The sequence below is a fragment of the Rousettus aegyptiacus genome, unplaced genomic scaffold (assembly GCF_014176215.1).
Source record: "Rousettus aegyptiacus isolate mRouAeg1 unplaced genomic scaffold, mRouAeg1.p scaffold_m13_p_13, whole genome shotgun sequence".
In the NCBI taxonomy this organism is placed as follows: Eukaryota; Metazoa; Chordata; class Mammalia; order Chiroptera; family Pteropodidae; genus Rousettus; species Rousettus aegyptiacus.
This window is the reverse complement of record NW_023416288.1, coordinates 67183363-67196565: the sequence shown is the minus strand read 5'-3', so window position 1 is coordinate 67196565 and position 13203 is coordinate 67183363. Positions and strand designations below refer to the sequence as shown.

Below are 13203 nucleotides of genomic sequence, written 5' to 3'. Positions count from 1 at the left end.
GAGACCAGTCCCATGGAGTACGGTTAACTCCCAGCCAGCTCTCTGTAGTCAGAAATAGTAGGGCAGAGGAGATTTAGGAGATTTTCCCACTTAGAAACCTTACGTTTTTCCAATTCACAGGTCACAAAATCCTTACTCATTTATTAGATAATTTAATCCCTCCTGGGAGGCAGCAGCAAAACAAAACAAAAAACACCATGAAGTCATCGCACTAGTAGAAATTGCACAGAAGCACCTCGCTGAAACAGACCTGCCATGAAACTCAGACACTGCCACGTGCTAGCTGTGAAGTGAGCTACGCTAAACCTCAGTTTTTTTTCATTTGTAAGACGCATAAGTAACACCTGCCTCTTGGGGATCAGATGACCCATTTGTAAATCACCAAGCACACTGCTAGAATGGCAGGGGCTCAGTGAATTTCTTCCCTTTCCAAATTCTATAAAGCCTCTTTTTCCATTTTCCACAGAATAAAATTATCCTCCAAAACTGACCTTAATCTCCCTTTCGCTATCTCCCTAGCCAAAACAACCTGGTCCTATGACAAATTCTTTTTGCACCTATTTGACAGTCATTTAGTTTTACCACATATTAGATACAGTCAGATACTTCTTTGTCTGCCTCTGCTTTTGCTTGATTGAGAATGTCTTGTGAGTACTGCCATCTCATTTATTTGTGTAAAATCCTGTTTCCTCCCCTTTGCCACCATACTGGCACAATAAAACTTGCTCAGTCAGGGTCCCTGACAAATGTTTCACTTTTCAAGCTCTTATTCTTCAAAATGTTAAGTCATATCAGCAGCTCTGCTTTATACAGCCACCCATTAGAAAATAAAAATAGAATGGGCAATGATTTGACAACTCTCTCTTCGGCTAAGAATTACTTTGACAGCAGTTGTCCAAAAAGGGCTTATTTAATATCACAGGATCAGAGGCCATCTGTCTTACATTTTCTGTCCAAAAGTCAAGAATAAATTCCATCCACATCTCTGTATCTGAAAAATGGAATAAATATGGAATAATATACAGTCATAAAATAACGACTATTTCTAATATGTAAGCAAGTAGACTTGAATTAAAAATCTTCCTTTGTCTTTTATATATCAAGGTATCTAGATCTATATCTATATGTATCTCTCTCAATATATAGATAGATCTAGATAGATCTCAAATCTTAAACCGAATGGTTATTATCATGAGAAAACTGTATCAGTTAATGTTGTATAGTTTGGTACCTAAAGAAAGCTCTAACACTATATCATCAGTAATACTTAAAGCAAAAAGTTCTAAATGCAAACAACTTTCTCATCAACCAACAAGGCTGTCTACTACTGGCCCAAGATACAGTCAGATTCTGTAACTCCAGGTACCTTCTCTGATTAATCCAGTCCAAATTATGTTCTTTCTACCATCAACTATCTCATTAATTTTTTTTTACATTTTACAGTAAGAACAGCATGTGCTATATGTACACCTTAAAATAAAAATAATTCAAATACTTTGTCCATTTTTAAGAAATAAGCACTATTTTGTTCATCATTTTTCTACATCCTTCCTTAGGAAATTATATAATACTTTGTGACATTTTTCTGCAGCAGGTATTGAAAACAATGTTAATTTACTATTTCCCTCTCATAAGAGTGTTTTTTCTTTTTGTCTCTCAATTATGCTTTTTAAGAGTAGGACTTTGTTATATTCCTATAGAGCCCAGTACACTGATTTGTACAATACCAATTATTTATTTGATTTTACATAATAAGAGTGATTCTCTGGAACAAAAGAACCTGACATGTCCTCCTGTTTTTCCCCTCATCTCCAGAAGTCCAATCCAAGAATCATCTACTCAAAATCTACAATAATGATTCTCTCATTTGTTCATGAAAATATTTATCAAGAATCTACTATGTGCATGGTTCTAGGTGCTGAGACTAGAGTAGTGATTTAAAGAAAAAAAAATTCCTGTCCTTATGAATCTTTCATTCTGTATATCTGGGGATACAAAGATAAATTCAAGGTTGTTCCAAGAAAAATATTCTAAGGAATGAATGACATAAATGGTAAGGGGCACAAAAAGATAAATCCTGCCTCAAAATAGAGCAATTTATTCACGCACACTTTTGATATCTTAAGACAGAGCTTCCTTGATTCAAGTTCCTAAAGCTTATGAAGCTGTTAAAATTTTATGTTTAAAAATATATCTTTATTTTATATAACTTTTCATGTTTGCTCTCCTCAGTTTTACCAGGAACAAAAATCATTAAATTCCAGCAAGACTGGCTGGATTTGGATCCTGTACCTACACTAGCTCTGCAACCTTGTACAGGTTACTTGGAAGTATATATACTCATCACTCTGTAAAACACGAATAACAATACTAAATTTTTAGGACCTTTATAAGCATTAAATGAGAAAATGTACAGTATCTAAAGCACTTAGAACACAGGCTGATATACAAACTGATGTGTGTTAATCACTACCATCATCATTACATTACAGTCTTATTCACTTAATTACTAGACAAGAATGATGCCAGGGTCTTTAGGGACTTTTTCAATCCTATAATTCTAAGGAAATATCTATATTTCCATTGAACATTTGGTATTACTTTTCCACATAAAATATTGCCTCTTTAAAGCCTAGTGATTTATTATATAAATGACTGTTAACATCTCCAGCTAAACAGCTAGTATGTGATTGCCCATTAGACACAAAGTATTTCGTGATTCATAAAGGGTACATTAAAATAGTTACAGAGCTTGATTATGGATATTATTATCACAACGTCTATGCCAACTTCAAATAAAAGGTCTTCTTTGTTCCCTCACACCCACAGACCTCCCGTAAAAACATATAAAAGTAAAACAAATAAGTAAAGCTTTTGATTAGCTCTCTCAGTATGATATTTTCCAATATGTTGAAAAAGACACTTGTTTCAGCAACTAATTGTTGCATTACTAATCCATGTCAAACTGCAAGAACATCATTCATGTCACCAATGACTCAAGATTTGAGATTTAACAAAAAGAGGTTATAATCATGTGAGAAAGCAAATGTGTTTCTAAAAAATCCACATAAAAAAAACAGTTTGGGGCAAGAGCTACAGTTGAATTATTAATGTCTATTTAACTAAGATTATAGCAAGCAATTATTCAGGTGTGAACACTAAATGATTGATAATTCCATATAAGTCAAGAAAGAGATAGTTAATTTGAAAATACATGTGAATGAGAGCCTCTTTACCTTCAAACAGATAAAGCAGACATGGTATTCACTATTTCTATCCTCTCTAAAACTTCTGAATTATTTCTAGTTGTCTTAATTTTTTTTTTTTAAATGCCTATAGCACCTGGTATTCCAAGGTGGTCTCTCATCCAAGTCCTAACCAGGCCCAACCCTGCTTAGCTTCCGAGATCAGATGAGATTGGGCATGTTCAGGGTCGCATGACCATAGACTAGTTGTCTTAAATTTTTAACTTGATTTTCTACATCTCACTTTACCCACTTTTTCATTTTAAATTAATTGGCAAATTTCTTTTCCATAATACTTTCCTCTCATCAATCATTTAATAAAATCAGATAAGAAGTGGGGCCATAGATGAAACAATTACAGAAAGAACACATGGTAAGTCAGAGACTGAGCTACACAAAATTTGTAATTTTTTAGTCTTAACAAAAACACATGCATGCAAGGTGGGCTACTAGGTGTAAGGCAATGATTGAGAGCAAATTAGAACAAAACCCTCTGCCATACACAGGAATAAAACTACTCAAGGAAATTAGTGTAGTGTTCTTACAAACTGTCCTAGCTGATAATTCAAGTACACTACTTTTATAATTTGTTGAATTACAGTAATTTACAGTGCAATTGCTATTAAGAATACAAGCTTCATTTTGAGTCTTTACTGAATGCTCGATGTTTTATGTATAATCTTATTTCATATTCACAATAATGCAATACAGCAGGTATTAGAATCGCCATTTTATAAATGAGAAAACCAAAGCCAGCAAATTATCTGTCAAATATAGTACAGCTAGGTAAGTAGATGAACCAGTATTTTATCCCAATGCCCATCTGAATGTCTCAAAGCCCAATTACTTTTTTTTTTTTTATAACTAGGCCCATATTGGATACTTGCCCAGAACAATATTTTCAATGCTCAGTCCCCCCACCTTTTAAAAAAATATTTAAAACTCTTGACTGATGACAGGAAACGTACTGTTGGGGTTTTCCAACAAGCATCAGCTATGATTGCATCTGTAATATTTGGAACACTGATCATTTTGCCAATTATGCACACACCTATTTTACTCTCTAATTCCATCAAAAAGATTATAGAAAATTCAATTTAGTGGTTTGCTTGTTTTTAAATATTTTTAGAATGCAACATGAAAAAATACAGAGAATAATATAACATGCATGTACTTATCGACCCAATTTTAATGAATCTTAATGTTCTGGATATGTATTCAGTTGCTAGGGCTGTTGTACCAAAGCACCACAAACTGAGCAACTTGGAAAACCAAGGTATTGGCAGTGCTGGTTTCTACTGCAGGCTCTGAGAATCTGCCCCATGCTTCTGCACTACATTCTGGTGGTCCCTGCGCTCCTCAGTGTTCCCTTGGCATGTAGACGCATCACTCCAATGTGTGCCTCCACCTTTATCCTCACAGGCATTCTCCCCTATGTTTCCATTTCTCTTCTCTTCTTAAAGGATCTTAATCATATTAAAGACCCACACCAATACGCTCTCACCTTAGTTTAATTACAACTGCAAAAATCCTATTTCCAAATAAAGTCACATTCTGATGTTCTGGGAAGGATCTGAATTTTGGGAGAACACTTCCAAACCACTATATTTGTTTTTTATCTTTTTTTTTTTAAGAAAAATAAATTATAGAAACAAGTGAAGCTCTTTCTACACCAATCCCCAAAATGATAATTTTCCAGAGTCCCCAGAGATAAACCCTATCCTGAATGCAGTACTCATCCCATTTAGGTTTTATGTGCATGTATTAGTAAACAGCAGAAAATTACACTGCGTGTCATAAAACTTTATATAAATAGAACTATACTATACAAATCATTCTGCAACTTGTCTCTTTTACTCATCATTGTCTTTGAGATTCACAATTTACTTAACTTTATAGCATTTTATTATACAAATATGTGACACTTCACATTTATTCACTCATCTATTGATGGATATTTGGGCTGTTTTCATTTCATTGCAATGGACATTCCTGGATAGGTTTCCCTGTGCTAGAATTTTTCTAAAGTATAGTCCTGAAGTTCAATTTCCAGGTCACCAGAAAAACGAATCAAGCGTCTTAAAGTTGCCACATGTTACCAAACTGCTCTCCAACGTGTTTGCAAAGACTTAACATTTTTCCCAGAAGCATGTCTCTTATTCTTCTATTTCCTTAGAAAAATTTCATGTTTCCAAATTCACCAAACTGAAAGTTGACAAATGGAAACTCCTGACTTTAATCTGAATATCTCTAATCTCGAAGAATGCTAATTATCTCTTGACGCCATAGTGGGTTGAATGATGACTTCCCAAAATATATGTCCATGTCAAACCCCTGGAGCTTGTAACTGTTCCCTTATTTGGAAAAATCTTTGCAGATGAAATTAAGTTAAGGATCTTGAGATGAAGAGATCATCCTTGATTATCCAGTGGATCCAAATCCAAAGACAAGTATCTTCATTGGAGAAGCACAGGGAAGATGGGGCAGACAGAAGGGAAGAAGGGAAAGAGGCAGACATTGGAGTGACATAGTCATGAACCCAGAAGTCAGAATGCCAACAGCCACCAAAAGCTGGTAGAGGCTTCGAAAGATTCTTTCTCCCTTAGACCTTCTGGACAGAGCACAGCTCTACTCAACACCTTGATTTCAGGTATCTGGCCTCCTAAACTGTAGGAGAATAAGTTTCTGTCATTTTAAGGCACCTAGGTTGTGGTAACTTGTTACAGCAGCTACATGAAACTAATAGAGCTTATTGGCCATTTAGGTTTTCTATTCTTTGAATTGTTATTCGCATCCTTTACATATTTCATTTAGGGATTGTCTTTCCAGAAGATGTATAGGAGACATTTTATACACACACACACACACTCACATGTACCTTTCATCATATGAAATATTTCAGTTTTAACTTAGTAGAGTTTTTCAATTAATTTATGGTTTGTGATTTCTTTGGCTTTTTAAAAAAATAAAACCCATTCTACCATTTATATTCTTACATTTTCTTCTAATTTTTTGCTTTGCACATTTCTGTATTTAACATATTTAGAATGTACTTGTGTAGAGTGTGAAGACAGAATCCAATATTATCTTTAACTCCATATGGGTAGCCAATTATCCTAACAATGTTTATTCATCGGTCCACTATTTCCCTAAAAGTTTATAATGCCATCTGTGAAACATATCATTTACATGCATGCATGGGTTTCTTTATGACCTATTATCTTATTTACCTGTCCCTCTATTAATACTAGTCTATCTCAATTACAACAACTTTGATATCTGGTAGGACAAATCTCCACATGTCATTTCTCCTCCTCTACAAATAGTGTTGGATATTCTTGACTCTTTGCTTTTCCATATCAATTTCAACATCAGCTTATCAAAGAACAACAGCAGCAGCAGAAAATCCTGCTAGGAGGCTGTAATTGAAATGACTCACTGACTAAATTGAGGATAACTGACAGCTTTATGATACTGAACCTTCCCATTCAGAAACATGGTACATATATTCTCTCATCTATGTTCTTCAGTAATGTTTCAAAATATTTCTCCCCAGGGCCTGGCAGTATTTGGTTAGATTTATATCTGAAAGGTACTCTGAGTTTTGATGCTTTTGAGAATGAATTATTTTTTCCAACTGCCATTTTCTAATAAGTTATTTAATAAAAGTGCTACCGATTTCTCTAAGTCTCTCTGGTATTTTATCCAACAATCCTGCTAAAGAATATTAATTTTATGAGTTTCTCTATAGGTCTTCTTGCAATTGTTTAGGCAGGAAATATACCACCTGCAAATATGGACAGTTTATCTTTACAAGTTTAATGTCTTTCTTGTGTTTCTTATTGCATTGACTGGGACTTCCATTACAATATTGAACAGTTGGTGATGGACAGCCATCTTTATCATATTCCTGATTTTCATTCAAAGACTTCAAAATCTTCACCATTAGCTATTGCATTTTCTGTACATTTCTGTTAGATATCAAGTTGATATTTTTATTCTGAACAATGAATTTTATTAAATGCCATTTCTGTTGTATTAACACAATCATGTTTTTTTCTTTTCCTCTTAATGGAGATTGTGTTAATAGTTTTTCTAATACTAAATTATTCACACACAAGATAAAACATACTTTATCATGCTGTATATCACTATTTTATTTCATAATATTTTATTAAGGATTTTTGCATCCATGTAATATGGCTGATCTTTCTCATTCTATTCTTATATTTTCCAAATTTGAATTGTATAAAGATATACTAGCTTCATCAAAAAGTTTCTCTCTTTTTCTAATTTCTGAAATCCTTCTTGAAAATTAGAAATTCTTTCCCTGAAAGTATGGTTAAACTACATGAGCCCAGTCTCTTTTGGTAGAATGAGAATGAACTTATTACTTCATTATCTTAGTGGACAACAGTTTATTCAGGTTTTCTATTTCTTCTTGAATCAATTTTGTTTTCCTACAAAAGTGTCACTTCATTTAAGTTTCCAAATATAATGGCATAATGTTCTAAGTAATTTTATGGGTTTTTTTAAAAGTATTCCATCTGTAGTTAAATCTCATTTTATGTTCCTAATTGTGTGTGTTTGTGCATTCTTTTATTTTTCATCAATCTTGGTAGTATATGTCTCATAAGTCTTCTCATATAGCTAGATCCTAGCTTTATTTCTTTAGTTTTTTTTAGGTTTTTATTTCATTTTCATTTTTATCATGTTTACTTCTTTTCACTTCTCATAAGTTTATTCTGTGTGGCTATTACCTACAGAATTAAATATCCATGCCATACTCAGACAGCGATAGACTAGTTATCTCAAGCAAAAGTATAATCAGCAAAGACTGTGGCAAAGATTGAAAAACATAAGTTAAAAAAGGTAAAAACAACAATAAAAAAAAACCTTTGGTTTTAGCTTTGCCAAGACACTGCTCAGGCAATCCACGGCAGTCGCTGTGAATATATGACCTGTGCACTTAAACACTCCCATCAAGAGGCTAATTTTTACCAAGTCTGGGTGGTAGAAGAATCTACATACACGACCTGCTCGTTGAGAACTGCATTTGGAACACTGCTTCATTCCCTGCAAGGATGACTCTCCCTGTTATCAAGTTTTATTTGAGGTTCTTTATCTGTTCCATCAGATCTAAAACCTAACTTCTATATCCCCTTCCATCCTACTAGTACTGAATGGCATGGGAGCTCTCCTCAGTGAGCAGACATTGCTGGGCTGCCCACTATCTCTAGTTAGGACTGGTTATTCTTCATAACCCTGCCTCCTGGAGAAGGTTTCTCCCTCTAGAACCCAACCGAGCCTGTGGACAAGCCATGTGAATCCAAGTTTGGTTCCTCTATGGGGCATGCAGGATTTTAATGCCTTGAAATTTAAAAGCAACAGATACTGTTCTGCCTATACCTAAAAGCGATGAAAATATTCTCTCTTCCATACACTGAGATTCAGGAAAATGCCAGCATCATTCCAGGCCTGTGTACCATGGCCACCTGCATGGCCCACCTGCAGTTCAAACTGAGTTCATGCTCCTTTGAGTAAGGTCTGGAGTTTACAGCCCCACCTCTAAAGAAATTGCTTCTTTTTTCACAAAGCCAGCTATACTCATCCACCATGGTCAAAATTTTCCATGGTACAAGGCTGAAAAATTCTTATATGATTTGTGACAGAAAGAAGCAAGTTGTACAATTATAAAAGCCAACCACAGTAAATATCCCACAACACATGCTCATAGTAAGCTATCAACAAAGCTTAGTCATCCGTCCTGGCCCTAACAGAAACATCAGCAACAACGAATGATTGCATTACCCTATATTTTACCGAGGGTCATAATCTTTTATATACATTTCAACGTTTTTTTCACAAAAACTTTTTGTAAGTTCACAGAAAACATTTGGGGCACAAAACCTGATTTGAAGTAGTGTGAGTCTATTTATAGTCACATGGTGTCCAAAGGAAATACAATGGAGTTTAATCTCTACTTGAGATATGAACATGCCTTTCATTCTACTAGATGAGAAAATAAAATTTCAAATGTTGACAATTTCTGTAATACATGAGTACTATATCTGATCTTCAATATACCAACAAAATTTGCCACTTAAGGAAACTTTTTGCAGTATGGATAATCTTTACTAATATTATCTATTCTATACAGCCATACTTTTGAATTCAGGATATAACTGATGCCAGCTTTTCATATATGACATTATCATTTTTTATCATTTTGCAAAAATTGCCCAAATAGGCTTGTCAGAACCCAATTAAGAAGTTTTCTCCTCTTCTTGGTGTGTTCCCGCCAAACAAGCAAAGATGACAGATATTTAATAGTAATGCCTGAATAGTCTGGAAACTTCAAAAATGTGTAAATTGAAGGTATGAAGACATAAACAGATCATAAATAATTCTTAGGTCTTATGAAAATTTTGAATAAACAAAAATATTAAATGGATAACACCACATAAAATTTTTTACAATAATACTCACTGACATTACTTTTCCTCCCAATGAATATTGACTACCAATGGTTTACAGATAATGCTGCTTAGATTTTTCACCTGAAAGTTATCTTGGAAATGAACAGGTAATAGCTAACTTTCATACCCTAAAGTTAATACTAATAATAAAGTAGTTTTAAGATTGGGGAGAGTAAACACTCTACTGTAGCAAATCTTCTTATACAAAATTTAGCAGCTGAAATACTTCCATCCTTTCCATCTTTTAGCTAACGAGCTAAATTTACATGGAAAAATCATGGGAAGGGATATGGGGAGAAGGAAAGGAGGGAGGGAAGCAGGAAAGGAAGGAAAAGAGGGAGGGGAGAGGAACGTGAGAGAATAGGGGGACGGTGAAGTTACCTACAGGATGCAACAAGTGACCTCAGTCTCACAGGACAGGTAGAGTTCTCAGGGAAGACAAGGGTGGCACGAACCTTCTAGATAAGACACAGGATAAGGAAAAGCAAGACAGGTACATTATTTTCTGAGCAACACACCACTTACAGGTAGGAGAGTTGGAAAAAAAACTGATCGAACAGGTCCATGTATAATCTGAGTAACATGACACTTCAAGGACAAAGAAAACTCCGTGGAGCAGAGAAGTTGAAGCGCTGACCACCTCTCAAAAGCAACATGTCGATCCGGGAATGCTGACTGTCAGGAGGTTGGGTATAACAGCGAACAGAAACAACGAAATGAGTCGTTTCTCAGTCAGAGAGACCCTGGCCAACAACGTTAGGTCATGGTGAACTCTACCCTGCTTTCTCTTCCAACCCTGCTTCATTTACAATCACAATTCTTTGCCACTTACTGTTTCAATAATAAAACTTTCAAGACTACCACCTTACGACATTGTAAATATACACAATTTTAAAGAGCTAAGTAAAAGAAAAGCAAAGATGTAAATCCCTCCATGATACATGGACTCAGCCCCTTTTTATGGATTTTCTGATAGTCATGGGCAAGGCAGGGGTCTTCAAGTATGGGAGGAGGCAACCCCAGTAACCTCTGAATGCCCTGGGGCAGGGTAGGGGGCATCCTGACTAAGTGGAGAGAGAAACGGAGGAAGAAGAAGGAGGGAGAAGGCACTGGGAGAGAGAGGGGGCCAGCCTGACTGATGTCTGGAGCTGTGCATGGAGAGGAACAAGCTGGAAGTCCCCAAACACAGCCCTTCCTCTCTGCTCCCCAGCTCGCTCAGGTCGTCTACTTGTTTTGACTATCCTGCTAAGGAAAGAAGGCGGGGTCGAGTTCACACCACATCTATTATCTGTTGAATGCACTAGAGCACAATATGAAGCCAATACAAAAAAACAAAGGCTACAGGGCAGAGAGAGGGGAAAGGCTGGTCTCGGTTATTCTCCCCAGCATGCACGGAACAGAGGTTAAGTATATTTAATACCTTACCTCTTGAAGGACCCTTCATATCCATCTATAATCATTACTGGTTTAATACTCTCTGTTAATGTTACATCATTAGATGTGCATATAATTTTATAAGAAAAGTAGAAGACAAATGAGGATGGGAATTAAATTCTTCCATGCGATTTAGAAATTTTTAGAACAGAACTCAATAGTGAAGCTTACTCTCAGCAGGATATAAAGGATTAAAACATAATCCAAGGTGACAAAAAAAAAAAAAATCACGAAAGTAGAAAATCATCACTTACTGCTTCATCATAATCAAGCAGAGATTAAAGGCCATAGGGGAAAGAAAAATTTTATTTCTGTAATTATTTGTGGTGATTTTAAAATAAAAGCATGTACAGACTATCTCAAAATGAAAAGAACTTACTCAAAAAGAAATTCTTGCAATAGAAAACTACAATTACTGAAATAATGTTTCCTTAACATTATGTTCGAATTCAATACATCATGATTTCCCTCTAACTTTGGGGGGCTGGACTACTCCAACCCACGTGATCGGTGGACCCTCAAATGTTGAGTAGAAATAAAACAAATATGCATGTCATACGAAGGTGTCGGTCAGGCCTACGCAGTCAATCTAAACGGTTTTAAAGACAATAAATGTATACCGTAGTGAAACTCATTAAATTAAGTAACTGTTCATTTTAATTTCTAAATGTGATTTGAGAGTATGCCAAATATTTGGAAACAAAATTAAAAGCACATAAAAACAATATTAATGCTGTCAAAAATGTATATAGTTAAGTAAACCTTGACAGTAAAAGTTGAAGATATTAAAAAAGTGTGTGTGTGGTGATACTTCATAGGGGGATATGCGTGGAGAACCTTTGGGAATCTTCCAGCATGCCCCTAAAAATCATCTACACCCAGTCACACTCCTTTAAAAGTGAATCTCGTCTACAGTCATGCCACCCTGAACGCACCCGATCTCCTCTAATCTCGGTAGCTAATAAGCAGGGTCGGGCCTGCTTAGTACTTGGATAGGAGACCACCTAGGAATGCCAGATCATGTAGGTGTAAAAAAATAAAATAAAATAAAAAGCAAAATAAAAGTGAATCTCCTACATTCTGACTGATAACAAGATGTTCATAAAGGACTGCCACACAAAACCACCCACTGGAAACAGCAAGTAGAATGAACTACTGCTGCTTTGAATACTATTAGGCTTAATCATTTAATCCATCAAAAAACAGTCAGATATTGGTGGTTCCATGTGGTTCAAGTGAAAAGTTACCATTTGACATGCAGCATGTGCCAAGCGTTGTGGTAAATTAACATGCTTAATCTCATTTAATTTTCACAGCTTCATAAGACAGCCACGTCATCTCGGTATCTGTGCACACAGTACTGCCTTTTGAGGGAGGTGGCAGCAAGTCCTCTCGCTTTGCTAAAAACGGAAGGGGAAAACTTTTAGAGTGACCTGGTCTCAATCACCTCCTACTCCTGAGAGTGAGCCAGGGTGATTTTAATAATCAACCACTTAAAAATTTATTTGTCTCTCCCAAAAGACTGCCAGCTCTTTGAGATCACGCCTTATTCATCTTTATAGTTCCAGGGCATAAGGCGATACCTGACTAACACTTAAATAAATGTTTCATTAGATGAATTAACTCAAAACATTGATGACTTGAGTGTCTATATATTTTCAGGACTGTATAAGCCATGGCCTATAATTATTAGAAAGCCATACACATGACAACATGAATCAAGTGTTGAACTCTGCAAACAACAACAACAACAAAATGGTAGATACTTTTGGGAAAGTAATCTCCAAGTAATAATAGTAGCAGCTCACATTGAGTGCTGTGCTTAGCCATTTAAATTAATTGGTTTAATCAACAATCCTTTAAGGTAGGTATATTACTCTGTTTAACAGATAAAGAAAATGAAGCACAGCAAGATTAATAAATTCCAGGAATCTCATAGGTAAAATGTGTTAGAGCTGGAATTCCAACCCATACAGAAATAAAGCAATTGTTTCTGCCAGTTTTTCCCTTCTGTGTTTAAACTCCATTTCCTCTGTGATGAAGCC

The 13203-nt window shown here is 35.5% G+C and overlaps 1 protein-coding gene and 1 pseudogene across 20 annotated transcripts in view; both read right to left on the bottom strand.

Annotated features, from left to right (window-relative positions):
* Positions 1-13203, bottom strand: part of CADPS2 (calcium dependent secretion activator 2) — a 465193-nt gene that overhangs the window by 327898 nt on the left and 124092 nt on the right. The window lies entirely within an intron of this gene.
* LOC118611002 lies at positions 3331-3449 on the bottom strand (annotated as a pseudogene).